Source organism: Protopterus annectens, chromosome 2.part0, assembly GCF_019279795.1.
Source record: "Protopterus annectens isolate FY-2018-M chromosome 2.part0, PAN1.0, whole genome shotgun sequence".
In the NCBI taxonomy this organism is placed as follows: Eukaryota; Metazoa; Chordata; order Ceratodontiformes; family Protopteridae; genus Protopterus; species Protopterus annectens.
This window is the reverse complement of record NC_056728.1, coordinates 125,254,698-125,275,896: the sequence shown is the minus strand read 5'-3', so window position 1 is coordinate 125,275,896 and position 21,199 is coordinate 125,254,698. Positions and strand designations below refer to the sequence as shown.

Here is a 21,199-nt window from a genome sequence, read left to right as displayed (position 1 = left end):
CTCTGATGCTGCAAGTTCTTCAGAAAGCCTCTCGGGTGGGTTGCAGAATGATTCTCATTGCTCCATTCTGGCCTCGACAGATCTGGTTCCCCTTCCTAAGGTCTCACTCGGTGAATCCTCCTTGGATTCTAGATCCCATCCGGATCTGATATCCCATCCATCCTGCATTCCTCCTCCGAACCTGGACAACCTGAAGCTGACCGCTTGGCTGCTCCAGTTCCACTCTTGATAAGGACTCGGTATTTCTTCACGGTAAAGGCTATTTTGGTGGCGGCTCATAAACCAGCCACTAGAAAGGTTGAAGCAAATGGAAACGTTTCTCTGTGTGGGCGGGCGGCAAGGCCTAGATCCCTTCACGGTTCCTCTCCCGTAGTGCTTGATTTTCTAACCTCTCTCTTTAATGATGGTGCCAGCAGTTCCACAGTCAAAGTTCAACTGGCGGCAATCTCTCACTATCACATTGGTCAAGAGTCTAATCCTCTTATGTCAGCCAAATTGTGCAAAACCTTTCTTAAAGGTACTTTCCTTCTCAGGCCCCTATTAAGCAAGCAGTTCCTCCTTGGGACCTTTCTCTGGTCCTACAGGCCTTGACCGCTCCCCTTCGAGCCAGCGGCTACAGTGGACCTCAAATTCTTGTCTTACAAGACAGCCTTTTGGTAGCCATTACATCAGCCAAGAGAGTTTCTGAACTTCAAGCTTTATCAGCTAAACCTCCTTACTTGGTTTTATCCGGACCGTGTCTCCCTCAGGACCAACCCGTCCTTCCTTCCTAAAATCGCTTCTGAAGCAAACATCAATCAATCTATTAACCTCCTGTTTTCTTCCTAAGTATGAAAACAAAGGTGAATATAGGCTACACTCACTAGATGTTCACAGGCAACTAAGATTTTATCTCAACAGGACAGCTGGTCATAGGCAATCCGACCAGCTGTTTATTTCCTTTGCAAAATTCAATTTGGGCAAGCCAATTTCCAAAGTTTCTCTGTCGCTGGATTTCACAGTGCATTTTATTGGCTTATCAAGCGTCAGGAAGGCCTGTTCATGCCCATTCAACCCGGTCAGTATCTACCTCAGCAGCCTTCAAGGCTAGGATTCCTCTGGATGATATTTGTGCAGCAGCTACATGGGCTTCGTCTCATACATTTATTTCTCACTATAAGTTGGATCTTGCATCCAGGGGTAGAGCATCCTTTGGCTCGGTGCTCCGGAATATCCTTCCATGATGGCGCCCAAGATTCAGGTAGCTGGGGACTCTGTCCCACAGGTTGCAGACAAATGAATATCCTACTTCAGATTTAGAAGTTATGTACTTACCATAACGTTCCATCTGAGTAGGTGTATGCATTGTCTGCAACTCCATCCCTCCTATCCCCTGGCCTTTTCAGTTTCCTGCATATTACTGGTTACCCTTTTGAGGGTATTGTTGCTTTGGCAAACTCGATCTGAGGTCATGAGGGTAGAGCAGGGCATTATGGGTGAGGGGAGGAGCTGAGAGCTTGGATCCATAGCTGGAAACTATGCCGGTTCGGATCCGATATCGGATCCATAACCCACAGGTTGCAGACAAATGAATACACCTACTCAGATGGAACGTTATGGTAAGTACATAACTTCTAATTCATCTTTCCCATTCCTAGATACCACAGGAACTATCCACAAACGACCAGTTTTGTAAGGAGGCAGTCCTCCCACTCTTCTGCAGCCCATTCTAAGGGACGGAGACACCTTAGGAAGCAAACCACTCCTAGACCCTCCACCACGTCAACCCCTACTTCCTTTTGGAGGCAGCCTAATCCAGACAGAGCTCCTCCACTGTTACTCGTATTCCTTGCCCAGATCCACCCCCCCAATCCCTCCATCTAACCCCTTCCCTACCTTCATGCCAGAAAATACTTCAAAGAATTGAATCCTTTCTATCATACAAAATAGTTACTTCATGACTTGGTGGGTGGTTCCCCCATCCAGGGGACTCCTCAACCTCCTCCAAATCAGCTCCACCTTTTCCCTGCAATCCAGGATCAGCTCCTATCTCAGAGCACAGTTGAACATGTCTCTCAGGATCAGACAGGTAAGGGATTTTATTCCAGAATGTTTCTGGTCCCAAGAAAGGATGGTCCTTGGAGATCAATTCTGGATTTGCCCCTACTCAATTAGTATCTCAAGGTGCCTACCTTCAAGATGCTCACTTTACAGCATCTCTTACGTCTTATCCCTCCCCAAGCCCTTTATGGCATCCCTGGGTCAGAAAGATGCTTACCTTCACATCCCCATTCACCCCAGCTACTGGAAATTCCTACATTTCTCGGTGGGTTCCTCACGTTTAAAGTTTTCTGCATTTCCATTTGGGCTCTCTGCAGCACCAAGAGTATTCACAAAGGGTCTAGCCCCGGTTATCATCCATTGCGGAATGCAGGGCATACAAGTTTACCCCTACCTAGACAACCTGCTAATTCTGCACCAGGAGTATCACTCCCTGTTCCATCACTTGAACATGGTGTGCAGGATCTTGGAGGACCTAGGTTTCACGGTGAATCTGCAAAAATCCCAAATGACACCAAGTCAAGACCTTGTCTTCTTCGGATGTAGAATAAGGATGGACATGATGCCAGCCTTTATCCCCTGCCAGAAGGTGGAAACCCTCACTCACTACTTCCAGTCTCTCCTTCCTCTACCAGCCATCTCAGCCAGGGAATTTGAGTGTCCTGGGACACATGGCCTCCTTGATTCCCATGCTTCCCTTGGCCAGGCTGTATATGAGGAAATGAAATTCTAGTGGGTTTTGAGGAATTTATAGAGCCAACACACACCTCCTCTGGATGCTACACTCCCTCTTCTCCCATGCTTGAAAAAGGAACTGTTATGGTGGATCTCAAACATTACCCTTAGTCAAGGGGCACCCCTCCAGATCCCTTCTCCCACAAGCATCTTTTCACAGATGCTCCAGATCCGGGTTGGGGCACCATCCTGGACAGCAACATCAGTCAGAACAAAGTTCAGGGGGAGTGGTACACCCAGACAAAAAGGTATCACATCAGTAGAAAGGAACCGAGGGCCCTTCTCTTGGCACTACAGGCCTTCCAAGAGATTCTGCAGCCAGGCACCTTAAAGGTAATCACAGACAATATGACTATTCTGTGGTTTGTCAACAAGCAGGGAGGGCCAAGGTCGTATCCACTCTGCACCTTGACAATTCAGATTTGGACCCTAGCGGCAAACCTCTGCATACACCTGCAAGCTGTATACATTCCCTCAGCAGGAAATGTGATGGCAGGCACCCTCAACAGAACCCTAGCACCCTCTCATGAATGGATGCTTCACAGGGAGGTGTTTTTGGATCTTATTCACAGGTGGGGTATTCCACAGGCAGATCTGTTTGCCTCCTACTAGAACAGACAGGTGCCCCTGTTTTGTACAAGAACTCCATATCTGCAGGCTTTGAAGGTGGACGCTTTCTCTTTTTCATGGGAGGGGATGTTTCTTTATGGCACCCCTTCACACCGATTTAAAAGGTTCTTCTGAAGATTCAGAGGGACAAGCCAAAAATCCTGCTAGTGACCCCCTTTTGGCCAAGATAGCATTGGTTTCTCCTACTATTTCTGTTGGTCAAGGGCAACCTCCACAGGTTACCTCACCAATTCGACCTACTCACACAAGACAGGGGATCTCTCATCCACCTTCAGGTATTCAACCTCAAACTGACCTTATGGGTGATCGAATTTTGATCCCCCTTAGACACTTGTATTCAGAGGACGTACTCACTGTCCTGCAGGAGGCCAGGAAACCTAGTGCCAGAAGAAATTACTTATCTAAATGGAAAAGATTTTCCAGGTGGTGTCTCAAGAACAGACAAGACCCATTACTTGCTCCAATGCCTATGATCCTTATTTGTGTGAGCTGCTACATTCTGGACTGACTTATTCATCTTTAAAAGTGCATTTGTCAACTATCTCCGCTTGTCTACTTTTAGTACCCCCTTTGGCATCCAGGCTTGAAGTAAAAGTCTTCTTAAAAGAAGTCCTCCATATCAGACCTCCTTGTCAACCTATTCCTCCATCCTGAGACCTTAATTTTGTGTTGGAAAAGCTCACATTACCTCCCTCTGAACCAGCCCACTCAGCATCTCATAAGTTATGTACTTGAAAAAAGTTTTGCTAGTGGCTCTTACTTTTGACAGGAGGGTGTCTGAAAACCAAGCCCATATGTCTACTCTTCCTTACCTTATTTTCCATGCAGATAGGGTCTCGATTAGGACCAATCCTTCCTTCATGCCTAAGGTGGTTAATGAGCTCTCCTTTAATCCCACCATTAAGCTACCTGTTTTTTCCCCTCATACTCAGAACTCCTCAGGAAGGACTTTGTATTTCCTGGATGTTCATAGACAACTGAGGTATTATCTGGACAAGACCAAATCCACTAGAAAGTCTGACCAGCTTCTTGTATCCTTTCACACTAGACCCCTGGGCAAGGCAGCGTCAAAACAGACAATTGCTTTGTGGATTTCTAAGGCTGTCTCATTTTGCTATTTCTTTTGTGGAAAGATTAAACTCCAGTGTAAAAGCCCATTCTACCAGAGCAGCTGCCTCTGACAGATTTTTTTTCAGGGGGGATGGACTACGCTTCCATTCTGGAAGTAGCCACCTGGCCTTCATTATATACTTCCCCAAACATTACAAATTAGACTTGATTTCTAGAACAAGGGCTGGGTTTGCCAGGTCACTTTTGCAGGATCTCATCAACTCTGTCTCCCAAACCTACCTCCCAGGCTCCTACTTAAAACTTTGGTACTCTCCCTACTGTTATGAATACTGCAACATGACAATTGAAGGACATAGAATAGTTTTGAACGAACATAGCATAACCTTAGATGTTCTTCTCTTCCATGTTGCAGTAGTCAATCCTCCCCTCCTACCCTTTCTTTATTTGTTTGTTTGTATTTCTTAAAAGGGTGGAAGAGCTGCCATATAGATGTTGTTCGTGTTTCACTGTTGCAGTCCTCACCTGTGGGATGTTATTCGTGATTCACTGTTGCAGTCATCACATTTGGGTTATCTGCTTGCAGTAGCCCTCAGTCGGCCTGATTAACAAAGTCTTGGGTCCTGTGTCGGTTGCTGTCTCTCTTCTTCCGTGACGTCAGGTCATCAGGGGTATAAAACATGCAGCCTACGTCATTGCATCAGTCTTTCTTGCCGTGCGGTGCCTGAAGCAGCAGCAGTTCGCAAGTGCTGGTCGGCCGACTCCTGAAATTTTCGTTTTCGAGTTTCAGAACCAAAGTCTTCAACTAAAAGCTAAGTACCCCATTGGGGAAACTTTTTTCTTGCTCTAAATCGATGTCAGTAAAAGTAAATAATTGCATTTCTTGTGGAAAGCAAATACCTCATAAAGATTTTCATTCGTACTGTATTCCTTGCCTAGGCCCTGACCACGACATACCTCGCTGTTGGTTTTGTGCCTTATTTAAACCACGAACTTTCCATCATCTGTATATTTGCGCTTCTAAATATTTTGGTGCTCGGTTCAATTATCCTGATATGTCTTCGGTAAGCCACCCGACTACCGACATTCCGAAAAAACGCAAAGATAAAGACAGAGACAGGCCGCCTAGGTCCAAAGTTGCTGACTATGTTCTCCTAAGCCATTTGCCAGTGAGGCACTTTCACAGCCCCTGATACCTGCTACTTTAGATCCGCAGGCCTCTACTGAGACCCATTTGGAGTCCGGTATGCCGCGATGTGCTTCAGCTGTTGGAACCTGCGATGGGTCTTGAGCTACTGTGTAGGCACCGGCTTCTGAAGGTGTATTCAGGCCTACTGACTTGCCTATTAAACTGATGCCATCTTCTTCAAGGCCTAAAACTCGAACCATGCCTAGAAAACTGACGCCCAGACCACATGGTCAGGCCTCTATGCCTAAAAAAACAAATGATAAGAATGGCTGAAGACCTTATTATTTTAATCAGGGGAAGCCAACCTTCCCCCTCTAAGAGACCTAGGATTGAGTGTGCATATGATACTTCTGACCAGGATTCTGAAATTTCTGTTTCCTCTGATGACCAGGATTTACCCTTATCTACCTATGAGGATTCTGATGCTGAGGACTCTATTCCCTCTGCTTCCCCACAGAGGATTTCTCTTTTGGTGAAACCGTGCATACTCTCGGGGAGCTTTTTCGTTGGGAAAGTCAGGATTTCTCTGATTCCAAAAAGAGGCTTAGAGATTTCTTACTCTTGCCCCAGCACAGTCCTTTAGCTATACCTCCTGTACTGGACATTGTTGATGATGCCTTTACAGAATCTGGCTTGGCCCCTGATTCTTTACCTCCTGCTCCCAGAAAACCTGATAGATATTGCAGGGTTCCTGACTCTCACAAGTTCCTTTTCAAAAATCCTACTGCGGATCCTGAAACCATTTCACAGGGGCCCAAGGGCATTAAAGCTACTACTGCCAAAAATCATTCCCCCTCTGATAGAGACTCCATGGCATTGGATAGATGGGGTAAGAAGGTATACACTTCTGCAACTTTGGCCATTAGGGCCTTGAATTGCTAGTTTCATATGTTAAAGTATCAGCAGCATGTTATTGGATTGCTTACAGAAAATGATGTTGATTCCTGATTGTGCTGAAAATAAGGATTTACAGGATTTAATGCATTCTGCTGAATAAATTGGAAAACGTACTTTGCAATGTGGTTTTGATTCATTAGAGGCATCTTGCAGGGCTGCTGTAACTGGGTCTGTGCTTAGAAGACATGCTTGGCTTAAGGAGCAATCCTTGCCAGATCATGTTAAAGCGAAATTACTGGATGCTCCCGTAAATTAGGACCGCCTGTTTGGCAACAAGGCAGAAGTTGTTGTTAAAAAGATGGAGGAAAAAACTAAATCTATGCAAACTGTTAAAGATTTTTTACAAGTACAACCTCCAAGATTTAGTAGGCACTGGCCTTCTAAGAATTGGTCCTTTCCTGCCTCTTCCAGACCTTTTCATTCCAAACACAGATCCAGCAGAGCACCTAGGCTTCAGCACCAGGGGATGCACAGGAATAAGCAGTGGGGTGCCTCCACTTCCAAATCTGGGGGTAATAAAACTCCCCCCTGTGGTAAACTGTCTCAGTGTCTTCTTTTTAAAACCTCCAAGCACTTCCCAACTGACTGCCCCTTTGGGGGGAAGATTGCACTTCATGCAAAGAACCGGAAACTCATTACCCAGGACAAATGGGTTTTAAATATAGTGTTCCAAGGATACAGATTTCACTTCCACACATTAACAACTCCAAGCGGTTGGCCGGATCTACCTCCAAATCAGTGGACAGAGGCCCAAAAGCAAGTACTCTCTCTCTCAAGCATAAGGGCTATTCACTTGGTACCAGAAGAGGAAAAGGGACAAGGTTTCTACTCAAGACTTTTCCTGGTACCCGGAAAAGACAATTCATGGCTTCCCATCCTGGACCTCTCCACTCTAAACACCTTTTTGGTGATTTCAAAATTCAAGATGCTGACTCTTCACCAGTTGCTTCATATGCTAGGCAAAGATGCCTGGATGGCAACACTATATTTAAATGAAGCATACCTGCACATCCCAATCAGGAAATCTTACAGAAGATATCTATGCTTCAACGCAGGCTACATGCACGATCAGTTCTTTGCACTGCCCTTTGGCTTATCTACTGCACCCAGGGTATTCACAAAGTGCCTAGCTCCAGTCATTGCATTTTGCAGGCAACAAAATATTCAAATGTACCCATACCTGGACGATTGTCTAATTCAGGCAGAAAGCCAGGACATACTTTTGAATCATCTGGCTTTTGTACAAAGGGTGCTAACTTGTCTGGGGTACATCATAAATGAAAAGAAATCACACCTGGTACCCTGTCAGCAAATTATTATCCTGGGAGCAAGCTTGAATACAACTTCCCAGATGGCTTCCCTCATGCCAAAGAAACAAATTCATTTGACAACCTACTTCAAACAAGTGGCAACAAAAAACCTGCTATATCTGCAAGGCACATACTACAAGCCTTGAGGTTCATGGCCTCCTGCATTCTTCTAATTCCATATGCCAAACTGCATATGAGGAAACTAATAGTATTTAAAAAGCCTATGGTGTCAATATCCTCAGGATCTAGAAACAATGATTCCTATCATACCTTGTCTATGCCTAGAGTTCCTTTGGTGGCAGAGGCCTGCCACCAAAGCGAGGGACTACCATTCACACTACCCCCTGCCACCCAAACCCTAACAGATGCATCAGACTATGCATGGGGGGGCACACCTGGCAGGGAAGTGCATTCAGGGCAATTGGAACCAAAGTAAAATGCACCTGCATATCAATCAAAAATAAATGTTAGCTGTACAGAATGCTTTGACAGCCTTCAAGGACCACATTCTTCCAGGACAATTATTAGTGAAGACGGACAACACCACTGTTATGTGGTACATAAACAAGCAGGGGGTACACATTCTTACCCCCTCTGCAGACTATCCATGACATTGTGGAACACAGACTTGAGCTACAAAGTGCATCTACAAGCTCAGTTCCTGCCAGGAAAACTAAATACACTGGCAGATGGACTAAGCAGAAACCTCATGGACCCACACTAGTGGAATCAGGAACCAAAGATTTTCAACATATTGACAAGCAAATGGGGAGCCCAGATATAGACCTGTTTTGTCTCCCCCTAGAACTATCAATTGGAAAAATTTTGCAGAAGGACTCCCCACAGATAAGCTTGGAAAGTGGATGCTCTGTCCTTCAGCTGGAAAAAACAGTTTATGCCTTTCCTACTGTGCCTCTGCTCTCCAAAGTACTACTAAAGATCAAACAAGACAAACCAAGGACAATTTTGATTGCACCAGACTGACCACGCAAACACTGATACCCCCTCTTGCACAGTGTATCACTGTTGGCCCCATGGCACCTGCCTCAGACTCCTACCCTGCTGTCTCTGCAAGAGAACCAGATTCTGCACCCTCGACTTCAAACACTGAACCTAGCAGCTTAGCTGTTTACCTAATCTCTCCTTTACCATCCCTCAGTGAACCAGTTATGGATATCATTTTAGAGGCAAGGAGACCTAGTACTAGAAAATCTTATGCTGAAAAATGGAAAAGATTATGTGCCTGGAACCAATCTCTAGGGATGAGCACAGTAGTACCCAATTTACCTCAGATTTTACAATACTTAACTGAGATGCTTCACAAGGGCCTGTCTTTTTCCTCAATAAAAATTCACGCCTCAGCCATTTCAGCTCATTATAACACAGAACCTCCCCTCTTCCCTCATCCACTGCTCAAGCTGTTTCTCAGAGGGGCCAAAAAGTTAAGCCACCCAGGAGAGTTCCAACTCCAGCCTGAAACCTTTACTTTGTATTGGAGAACCTCACCCTTCCTCCTTTCGAGCCAGCTGCTACTGCAGATTTAAAATTCCTTTCTTGGAAAACAGGTTTCCTTTTAGCAATCACTTCAGCAAGAAGGGTATCTGAATTACAGGCCCTTATGGCATTGGAGCCTTTCATCATCTTTCATGCGGACAGGGTGTCCCTCAGGACCAATCCCTCTTTTATGCCAAAGGTGCTATCCAGTGTGGCCCTTAATCAGTCCATTCATTTGCCAACCTTCTTTCCTAATCCACAGAACAAAGGGGAATGGATACTGCACTCCTTAGATGTGCACAGACAACTTAGGTTCTACTTGGATAGGATTAAACCTCAAAGGAAATCTGAACAACTGCTGGAGGCATTTGCTGCAGGGACAGAGAGAGGAAGGCTATTTCAAAGCAAACCATTTCCAAATGGATAGGCCATTGCATTAATTTCTGCTATAAGCAAAACCTATCCTACAGGGGATCAGACCCCACTCAACCAGGGCTGCATCTACCTCTACTGCCTTTCTCAGAGGCGTACCTATCAGGGACATTCTGGAAGCTGCTACCTGGAGTTCTGTACATACTTTCACCAAGGATTACTATTTGCCATTTTTCTCTAAACCCGGAGCTTTCTTTGCCACTGCATTCTTGCAAGGCCTTATAGCTGGTCCTAATGCTGTCTAAATTCCTCCTCCCATCCTTAGCATTGGGAATCTACCCAGATGTGATGACTGCAACAGTGAAACACAAAGTACATAGAGTTGTGTACACTTAACATAAATTTATATGTTCGAGTGTATTCACTGTTGCAGTCCTGGGTACCCTCCCTCAAGCCCCCTGAGTTATTTTGGCTATACCTCTTCTCTCTATTACTATGCTTAAAAGCTTTTTTGTGTATTTGCTTTTTTGTTGGAGGTATAACCTTGTATGTTTATAGATTTAATTGCTTTCCATTAGGGGAACACCTGACATCTGGGGCAAGAAAACCTGATGTAATGACGTCGGCTGCATGTTTTATACCCTTGACGACCTGACATCATGGAAGTAGAGACAGCAACCGACGCAGGACCTAAGACTTGGTTAATCAGGCCAACTGAGGGCTACTGCAAGCAGATAACCCAAATGTGATGACTGTAACAGTGAATACACTCTAACATCTACATTTATGGTAAATATACACAACTGTACTTTATCCCTGCTGTGGTAGCCCTCGGCCAGCCCGAATACCAGAGTCAGTGTTTTTCTGCATCAGCCACTGTCGCTTGTTGACTGATGTCAGGTCATCAGTGCTAGAAATCAAAGCAACCAACGTCATTACATCAGTCTTTCAAGCCATGGAGCCCGTGACAGAATCAGTTTGCAAGTATGCCAGTCGGTTGCTACCAGAATTTGAATTACAGCTGAAAACATCTAAAGGTAAGTACCCCGTTGGGGATCCTGTTTTCTTTGGAAAGCAGATCCCACACTGACTTCCATTCATACTGTGTCACTTCTTTAGACCCTGACCACGATGCCCCCAGTTGCCGGTCCTGTGTCCTCTTTAATGTGAGAACCATTTGTCATAGAGCTCTTATTTTAGACAGGTATTTTTGTTTTCTGTCATAGCATTCTGAAATAGCGTCAGTCAGCCAAAAATCTGTAGATATTCTGAAAAAACGTAGAGATAAAGATAGAAACAGACAACACAAGGCTAAGCCTTCCTACGACTCTACCACTAAGCAGGTCGTCAGCTTTCCGGAATTCATTGAGGTGCTTTCGCAGCCCCCGATGCCCAATATGATATCTACTTAGTTCTCTACAGAGACCCTTTCGGAGACCAGTATGCCGCAGAAATCTCCTTCGTCTTCCGAGCCTTTGGTTGTCTCTGCATCGGTTGGGTCCGGAGCTGCAACGCAGGCACCGCCTTCTGAGGAGGCCTTTTGCACTACCGAATCTAGACAAACAAAAAACATCTTATCCAATTAACGTTTCTCTCAGACCGATGGATACTCTTAGGCCTAGCAGGCAGGCCACTGCTAGAAAATCTTCCTCTAGGCACCATCTTACTCCTGCTCCACTACCTCAAGCCCAAATGCTTAAAATGGTGGAGGATCTTTTCTCCCTTATCAGGGGTAGTCAGGCGACAACTTCTAAAAGGAAAAGACACCCTTCTGCTGAAATACCGACAGAGCATGATTCTGAGGAATCTGATTATTCAGTTTTTGAAAAGGAACAACCACCTCTGACTGCTTATGAGAATTCAGATGCAGAGGAATCTATTCCTTCTGCCTCCCCACCAGAAGTACTTTCCTTTGAGGAAATCCTTCACACCCCCAGGAACATTTCCACTGGGAATCCCAGGACTTCCATCAGTCTAAGAAACGACTGAGAGTTTATAGACCTGCCCCAGCACAGACCCTTGGCCATCCCCCCATCTTAGAAGTGGTGCATGATGTTTTCCATGAATCCAGCTTAGCCTCTGACGCCCTCCCACCTGCTCCCAATAAACCTGACCGGTATTACAGAGTGTCAGATTCTCACAAATACCTCTACAGAAATCCTGCTGCAGACGCAGAGTTCATTATACAGGGACCTAAAGGAGCTGAGGCTAGTTCTGCTAAGAATCCTATTCCTTCCGACAAGTATTCTAGTGCTCTGGACGGATGGGGTAAAAAAGTATACACTTCTGCAACCTTAGCTATCCGAGCACTCAACTCTCAGTTCCATGTGTTAAAATATCAACAACACACTTTGAAACTACTAAAGCAAAAGATTTCAACCTTTCCTGACTGTGCCAGTTTGAAAGAGTTAGCAGATTTACTGCACTCTACTTGTCAAGTGACAAAGTCCTTGCACTGTGGATATGATGCCCTAGAAGCCTCAAGCAGGGCAGCAGTGTCAGGCTCTGTCATTAGGAGATGTGCATGGTTGAAGAAACAACCTCTCCCTGATCATGTCAAGTCTAAATTAATTGATGCATCCTTGGATATGGACTGCTTGTTTGGAGTAAAAACAGTTGTTTTGTCTTTCGGCTTTTCCCGGTTAGGGGTCGCCACAGGGGAACTCCGGTCCACTAATGATTGGCATTAGATTTTCACGAACGCCGAGGTGCCAGCTCGATGTCCAACCTTCAACGAAGGCACGCCCATTTACGCATGTCTTTCAAATGCCCATTCAACTGCGGAGAGGACATGCAGACTTCACACAGAAGACACTCCCTGCACTTCAGCTGAGAATCGAATGGGCGAACCTCTTGCTGTGAGGCAACAATGCTACCGCTGCACCACCACGGATGTGGTTTGGAGTAAAAGCAGAAGAGGTACTTAAAAAGATGGAAGACTAAGCAAAATCTATGCAAACAGTAACAGATTTCTTTTAGGTACAACCTCCTAGGTTCAACAGGAATTTTCTCTGTAAGCACTGGTCTTTTCCTGCACCTAGCAGACGGGCAAAGTAAGTCCCGCAGGGACAGACCACCCAGGCCCCTTATCCCAGGGACAGCAGAGAACCAAACAGTGGACCACTTCCGCCCCAAAGGCAGGGAGTTCTAAGCCATCCCTCTAGGACAAAAACTCTCAATGAATCCCTCTTCCCCCTCTGCCCTCCTTTCACTCACCAAAAGCTAGGGGGAAGGCTCTCCCTCTGCAAAGAAAATTGGATTTCTGTTACAAAAGACCAGTGGGTCCTAAAGATCATTTTTCAAGGATACAAATTCTCTTTCAATGAACTCCCAGTTCCAAGTGGGTACCCAGACTTGCCTCCAAGTCAGTGGGCAGAGGCATTGAAACAAGTCCAAACTCTTATATCCCCAGGGGAAGTAGAACCTGTCCCCATCAGATCAAACAGGCAAAGGCTTTGGGCACCCCATCCTGAATCTATCCTTTCTGAACACCTCCCTGGTGGCCCCCAAATTGAAAATGCTAATTTTGCAGCAGCTGCTGCCTATGCTGACAAAAAATGCCTGGTAAGTGACCCTAGACCTAAAAGATGCCTACCTCCACATCCCCATAAGGGAATCGTGCAGGAAATTCCTGCACTTCAGCGCAGGCTCACAACACTTTCAGTTCTCTGCACTACCCTTTGGATTATCTACTGCTCCCAGGGTATTCACCAAATGCTTATCCCTGGCCATAGCATTTTGCAGACAGAGAAATGTACAGATTTACCCTTATCTGGACGACTGCCTCATTCAGGCAGTGTGCAAAGAAAAGCTGCTCCAGGACCTCCTTTTTGTCAAAACCCTCCTAACCTCCTTAGGGTTCACCATCAATGAAAAGAAATCAAAGCAAACACCCTCCAGGAATATCATTTTCTTGGGAGCACTGCTGGACACAGCATCCCAAATGGTCTTCCTATCCACAGAAAAGCAGAGCTTTCTGCCTCTGTACTTCACCCAGCTGGTTTCCAGAAGTCACCTCACTGCGAGGAAGTTTGGGGTACATGGCATCTTGTATCCTCCTTATTCCTCTGGCCAGGCTTCACAAGAGAAAACTTCAGTGGTATGTAAAGAACCTTTGATGTGAGCACTCTCAGCCTCTAGAGACCTCTCATCCCCTGTATAAGGGCTGAGTTTCTCTGGTGGGCAGGGGCCTGTGCCAAGAACAAGGGTCTTCCCTTCATCCTCCACTCAACTGGGCAGACCATCACTACTGATGCCTCAGACATTGCTTGGGGCGCTCACCTAGCAGACAGATGCACTCAAGGTCTTTGAGATGCCCAGCACCTTCCTTTACACATCAACCAGAAGGAAATTTTGGCAGTACAAAAGGCTATGACATCCTTTAAACCCCATCTCAGGCCAGGGGTTCTCTTTATCAAAATGGATAACACCACAGTAATGTGGTACATCAACAAACTGGGAGAGACCCAAATCTTGCCCTCTGTGCAGGCTATCCTTGAACGTCTGGCTGACAGCCTCCTCCTTGGGATTACACCTAATAGCCCAATTCCTACCAGGGATCAGCAGCACCCTGGCAAACCACTTAAGTAGAAACGTACTGCACCCCCACGACTGGCAGCTCCACAGAAAAATCTTTTTGCAAGTCACTCAGGAGTGGGGAACTCCAGAGGTGTATCTCTTTACTTCACACCTCAACCACCAGCTGAGAAGATTCTGTACCAGGGAGTATCACCACATAGCATGGAAGGTGGATACCTTGACCTTGACCTTCCCCTGGAAATCCCTCTTTCTGTACACCTTCCCTCCTCTGCCTCATATTCCCAAGGTACTGATCAAGCTAAGGGAGGAGAGACCTAAGGCCATCCTCATTGCCCCAGACTGGCACAGACAGCATTGGTACCCCTTACTGCACAGACTGACAGTACAGTCTCCCAAGCAGCTTCTCCTGATATCAGACCTCTTGACTCAGGTGGGGGGGGGGGGGGGATGCCTCACCCAGACTTGCAGACTCTTAAACTGTCAGCATGGCTATTACTCTGAAGGCAAATATGGGGCCCTTGTAAAGCAAACAAGTCCTAGACATTATCACAGAGGCGAGAAGGTCCAGCACCAGAAAATCTTATGCAGGGAAATGGAAAAGATTCTGCTCCTGGACCTAGTCCAGAGGGGGCAGTTCCTCACAACCTTTCCATCCCTCTTATCCAGAGTTGCTCAGTAGTGGCCTCTCCTTCTCTTATATTAAAATCCACGCCTCAGCCATTTCAGCTCATTTTGCTACACATCAGCCCCTGTTCTCACATCCTTTGATTAAACAATTACTCAGAGGGGCTTTTAATATTGGACTTCCCAGAAGGTCATCCTCACCAGCCTAGGACCTGAATTATGTTTTGGAAAGACTAACCTTACCACCCTTTGAACCTGCTGCTTCAGCAGAACTGAGATGCGTCTCCTGGAATTCTGCTTTCCTGCTAGCTATCACCTCAGCTAGAAGGGTTTCAGAACTTCAGGCACTGATGGCCATTGAGCCCTTCATCATTTTCCATGCAGACAGGTTCTCCCTGAGGACTAACTCCTCCTTTATGGACAAGCTGGTATCTAATATGACTCCGAACCAGGCTATATATCTACCCACATTCTTTCCTAACCCTCAAAATGGGTGGAAAGTATTCTGCACTCGCTAGACGTGCACAGACAGCTCAAATACTACCTGGACCATACTAAACCCTTCAGGAAAACAGACCAACTTCTTGTCAGCTTTGCCCCAAGGGCAGAGGAGAAGCCTATTTTCAAGCAAACCATTTCCAAATGGATATCACATTGTATCCATTTCTGCTACAGATTGTATGGAAAACTATCCCCTAAGTCTATTCATACCCATTCCACTAGGGCAGCCTCCACTTCCACGACATTCCTCAGAGGAGTTCCCACCAGGGACATCTTGGAAGCTGTCACCTGGACTTCTGTCCATACTTTTACGAAGCATTACCACCTACCCCTTTACTCTAAGGCTAGGGCAGGGTTTGCCTCTGCAGTTCTGCAGGGCATGCTAACCCATGCTTAGGTCTCTTACTAATCCTAACACCCCTCTCCTCAGCTTTGTGAATCCTCTCACAGGTGATGACTGCAACAGTGAAACACGAAGAACATAGTACAGTTGTGTACACTTAACATAAATGTAGATGTTCGAGTGTTTTCACTGTTGCAGTCCTGGTTTCCCTCTCTCCTTCCCCCTTATATCCCCTTTCCTTAGGGAGACAGAAGCTTTTTACTGTGAGTTTTGGCCACCAGGTCCACTTCACCATATTTCCTTGGGCTTCTGACTGGTTAGGGCAAGAAAAACTGATGTAATGACATCGGCTGATTTGCTTTATAGCACTGACGACCTGACGTCAGTCAAGCGACAGCGGCTGACGCAGGAAAACATTGACTCTGGTATTCGGGCCGGTCGAGGGCTACCACAGCAGAGATAACCCACAAGTGATGACTGTAACAGTGAATACACTCAAACATCTACATTTGTGGTAAGTGTACACAGCTGTACTTTTTATAGCTTAAATACTTCCTTGACTGGTGGCACGTGAGGGTCTGGAAAGCTGCTTTTCTGCTAGCCTCCCAGGGGTACTGGGGTACTGCTGTATGCAGCAGCCATTTCTGGGTTGGGTACGTGCAGACGTCGCATGTAAGGCCAACCTAGGTTTATGGCTCTGACATGCAACGTCGCATGGACACCTTATCCAAAGACTTTGGTGTTCTGGCCGGCTGTCCGGTGCTGCAGGCAGCAACCTCCCTACTGTTATGAATACTGCAGCATACATCTATGGTTATGGTAAGTTCTTACACAACTATTCTTTCCTGCAACATTTTGTATAGAGGCGCTGCCACAGCTGCATAATCCTGTATAAATTCCCTGTTGTAATTCATGATTCCCATGAATTTATGCAAATCTGCAATTGTTAGTGGCTTTTCCATTTGTATAATGCCTTGCACATGTATTGGGCAAGGAGACCTTCCTGATGGTTCTATGCTAGTACTTAGAAACTTAGCTTCTTGTGTCATAAACTGATTTTTTTTCACTTTTGACCTTAAACCCTGTCTGCTGCAGTGTGTATGACATTCTTAAGAAACCGTATATGCTCTTCCACCATTTCAGACTGAATTAATATGTCATTGTAATGCAACACCGAATCATCTTTCACCAGATGTTGCAGAATGGAACCTACCGTCTGGTGAAATATAACTGGAGTGTTCTGAAAGCCCTGCGGGTAACCTTGTAATGGTGTACTGCTGAATTTTGAATGTAAAGTCAAATCTTGGCCAGTCTCTTTTTCTAACTGGTACTGCAAAAAAGCCATTTACTAGATCTATTACTGTAACCACTTGCTTTGTGGTTTAATATGTGCAGCTCTGGAAACTCCTGGAATTAAATGTGTTCTAGGAGTTGTGTACTCATTTACTTTCCTTAATCAATGACAAGACGGGTAACTACCATCTTTATTTTTAACTGGCCAGATAGGTGAATTTGTGGGACTGTTGCCTTTTTATATGATTCCTTCATTTTCCCAATCTGCGGTACATTTTCCATGTGTTCTGCCTCCTTAGGAATGGGATACTGTTTTTTGAAAAGGAGGTATGTAATCCTGATCACTACCTACCCCCACTGGCATTTCCACCTTTCCACAGTCACTGGTCCCTTGGACCACAGATTTGGAAATTGTTGTAAATGTTGCCACACATCCTCACTGTCTATATTTACATGTCCTGCTGGCTTATCAGGTTTTTCCAAGTAGGAAGGTTGCACAGCAAATTTCATGTACCTCTCCCTCCCCATTGCCCTGTCTCACATACACAAAATACTGTTAGGTAAATCAATTACTATGCCCAAAGGTCCTAAAATATCCATCCCAGTAATGGTAGTTGAACAAGATGGATGCATTAAAAATGCACCTTTCCATGCCTGTACTTCTTGGTGAAATTTTGTTTGCATCTTGGCTGCTTACTGCATAGCACTCTGTGCCATTAAATGCAGCAATGCAAACTTTTTTGGTAGGATTTATAGGTAACTGTCCATCTTTGATGAATACTGCTTCTGCTTTGTCTAATAAGACATTTTGTCATAGTGACCCCTCCACCCAGATATCAATCCGTTGTCGTCCGTCTCGACCCTTTTTAATTGTAGTCAGGAAAGAGACCAAGGTGGGGGGGCACATCCCCTATTGTTAGAGAATACACTCATCCTTGTTTTTGTTGTCAGCTGCAATGTGGCACACTGCATGCTTTTGTCTGTCATCTTTCTCTTCGTCTGAGTGATCTACATTTTTAGATTTTTCAATTTCTTTATGTAACTGCTGCCTAGCTGTTTCCTATGCTTGTTCTTCCAAGTATTTTGGATTTACAGGTGAAGCTGCCTGAAAATCTACAGGGCACACTTACACTTTTCCTGTGTCTTGATGACCCTTATAGCTGTCTCTACCAATATTTTAAGGTCTCTGTACATTGGCTTGTTTTTCTGACTTAACTTGTGAATGTTTTGGATGTTCTTCGTGTTTCACTGTTGCAGTCATCACTTTTGGGTTATCTGCTTGCAGTAGCCCTCAGTTGCCCTGATGAACAAAGTCTTGGGTCCTGCGTCAGTTGCTGTCCTTTCTTCCATGATGTCAGGTCATCATGGGTATAAAACATGCAGCCGACGCCATTACATCAGTCTTTCTTGCCGTGCGGTGCCCGAAGTAGAAGCAGTTCTCAAGTGCTGGTGGGCCGACTCCTGAAAGTTTCAGAACTGAAGTCTACAACTAAAGCTAAGTACCCCGTTGGGGAAACTTTTTCTTGCTCCTTACCGATGTCAGTAAAAGCTAATAATTGCATTACTTGTGGAAAGCAAATACCTCATAAAGATTTTCATTCGTACTGTATTCCTTGCCAAGGCCCTGACCACGACGTACTGTGCTGTCGGTTTTGTGCTTTATTTAATCAGCGCACTATTTGTTGTCGCCTTTAAGTATTTCGGTTCTCTGTTTAATTATCCAGAAATGTCATTGGTTAGCCATCCAACTACCGGGATTCTGAAAAAACGCAAGGATAAAGATAGAGACAGGCTGCCGAGGTCCAAAACTTCAAACGATGCTTCTCCTAAGCCATTCGCCAGTTCGCTGGTACTCAGTGAAGCGCTTTCGCAGCTCCTGATACCCGCTACTTCTTATTCGCAGGCCTCTACTGAGACCCATTCGGAGTCCGGTATGCCACGAGATGCTTCAGCTATGGAAACTGCGCACCGGCTTCTGAGGGTGTATTCAGGCCTACGGACTTGCATATTAAACTGACGTCTCCTTCTTTTAGGCCTAAATCTTGAACCATGCTTAAAAAACGATGCCCAGGCCGCATGCTCAGGCCTCTATGCCTAAAAAACAAATGATAAGAATGGTTGAAGATCTTATAACTTTAATCAGGGGAAGCCAATCTCCCCCTTCTAAGAGACGTTGTTTATGAATCTTCTGACCAGGATGCTAATTTGTCTGATTCTTCTGATGATCTGGATTTGCCCTTATCTACTTATGAGGATTCTGATGCAGACGACTCTATTCCCTCTGCTTCCCCTCCAGAGGATTTTCTTTTGGTGAAGTCTTACATACTCTAAGGGAGCATTTCCATTGGGAAAGCCAGGATTTTTCTGATTCAAAAAAGAAGCTTAGGGATTTCTTACTCCTGCCTCAGCATAGGCCTTTAGCTATTCCTCCTGTACTAGACATTGTTGATGATGCCTTTTCGGAATCTAGTTTGGCCCCTGATTCCTTGCCTCCTGCTCCCAGAAAACCTGACAGATATTACAGAGATCCCGATTCAAACACGTTCCTTTTAAAAAAATCCTAGTGCAGATCCCAAGACTATTTCACATGGACCCAAGGGCATTAAGGCTTCTACTGCTAAAAATCCTATCCCTGCTAATAGAGACTCCAGGGCGCTGGATAGATGGGGTAAGAAGGTTTACACTTCTGCAGCCTTGGCCATTAGGGCTTTAAACTGCCAGTTTCATATGTTAAAGTATCAACAACATGTTATTGGATTGCTTAAACAGAAAATGATGTTGATTCCTGACTGTGCGGAAAATAAAGAATTACAAGATTTAATGGATTCTGCTGAACAGGTTAGAAAACATACTTTGCAATGTGGTTTTGATTCTTTATAGGCCTCTTGCAGGGCTGCTGTTACTGATTCTGTGCTCAGAAGGCATGCTTGGCTTAAGGAGCAATCTTTACCCGATTGTGTTAAAGCTAAATTGTTGGATGCTCCCTTAAATCAGGGCCGCCTGTTTGGCAACAAGGCTGAGGAATTTTTTTAAAAGGATGGAAGATAAAGCTAAATTTATGCAAACTAATAAAGATTATTTACAAGTTCAGCCTCCTAGATTTAGTAGGCGCTGGCCTTCTAAGAATTGGTCCTTTCCAGTCTCTTCAAGGTCTCTTCAAGCCAAACCCAGACATGGCAGAAACCCCCAGGTTTCAGTCCCAGGGGGGCACACAAGACTAAGCAGTGGGGGATTTTCGCACCCAAATCAGGGAGTAGTAAGACTCTTCCCTACGGAAAACAGTCGCAATAACTTGCTTCTAAAACATCCAAGCACTTCCCAACTGAATGCTCATTTAGGTGGAAAGATTGGTCTGCAAGCCAAAAACTGGGAACTCATTACCCAGGACAAATGGGTTTTAAATATAGTGTCCCATGGATACAGATTTTATTTCCACACCTTGCCAACACCAAGCGGGTGGCCAGATATACCCCCAAATCAGTGGGCAGAGGCCCAAAATCAAGTACTCTCTCTCTTAAACATGGGGACTGTTCAGTTGATACCTGAAGAGGAAAAGGGACAAAGGTTCTATTCGAGACTTTTCCTGGTTCCCAGAAAAGGCAATACATGTCATCCTATCCTGGATCTTTCTACTCTAAATACCTTTCTGGTGATTCCAAAATTCAAGATGCTTACTCCTCACCAGCTACTTCCTATGCTAGGCAAAAATGCATGGTTAGCAACACTAGATTTAAAAGCATACCTACACATCCCTATCAGGGAGTCTTGCAGAAGATACCTACGCTTCAAAGCAGGCTACAGGCACTATTAGATGTTCATCGTGTTTCACTGTTGCAGTCATGATTGTAGGGTTCTCCCTGCCGGCAGGCAGTCCTCGATTGGCTAGAATCCCAAAGTCTGGGTCCGGCGTCGGCTGCACAGCCATGCTCCCTGACATCAGAGCACCAGAAGTACAAAGCTGGCAGCCGACGCCATGTTCTCCAGTCTTTCTTGCCGTGCGGTGATAGCAGTTTGCAAGTGCCGGTCGGCTGACTCCTGACAATTTTTTCTAAACGTACTTCAGTCCGAAGACTTTCTACTCTTACTCAAAGTTAAGTACCCCATTGGGGAATCTTTTTTTCTTGCTCCAGTCCGATGTCAGAAAAAGTTAATAATTGTATTTCA

At 45.3% G+C, this 21,199-nt stretch overlaps 1 protein-coding gene across 1 annotated transcript in view; it reads left to right on the top strand.

Moving 5' to 3' along the window:
- The window catches only part of LOC122792710 (armadillo repeat-containing protein 8-like), a 1,055,700-nt gene that overhangs the window by 888,975 nt on the left and 145,526 nt on the right, over nt 1–21,199 (top strand). The window lies entirely within an intron of this gene.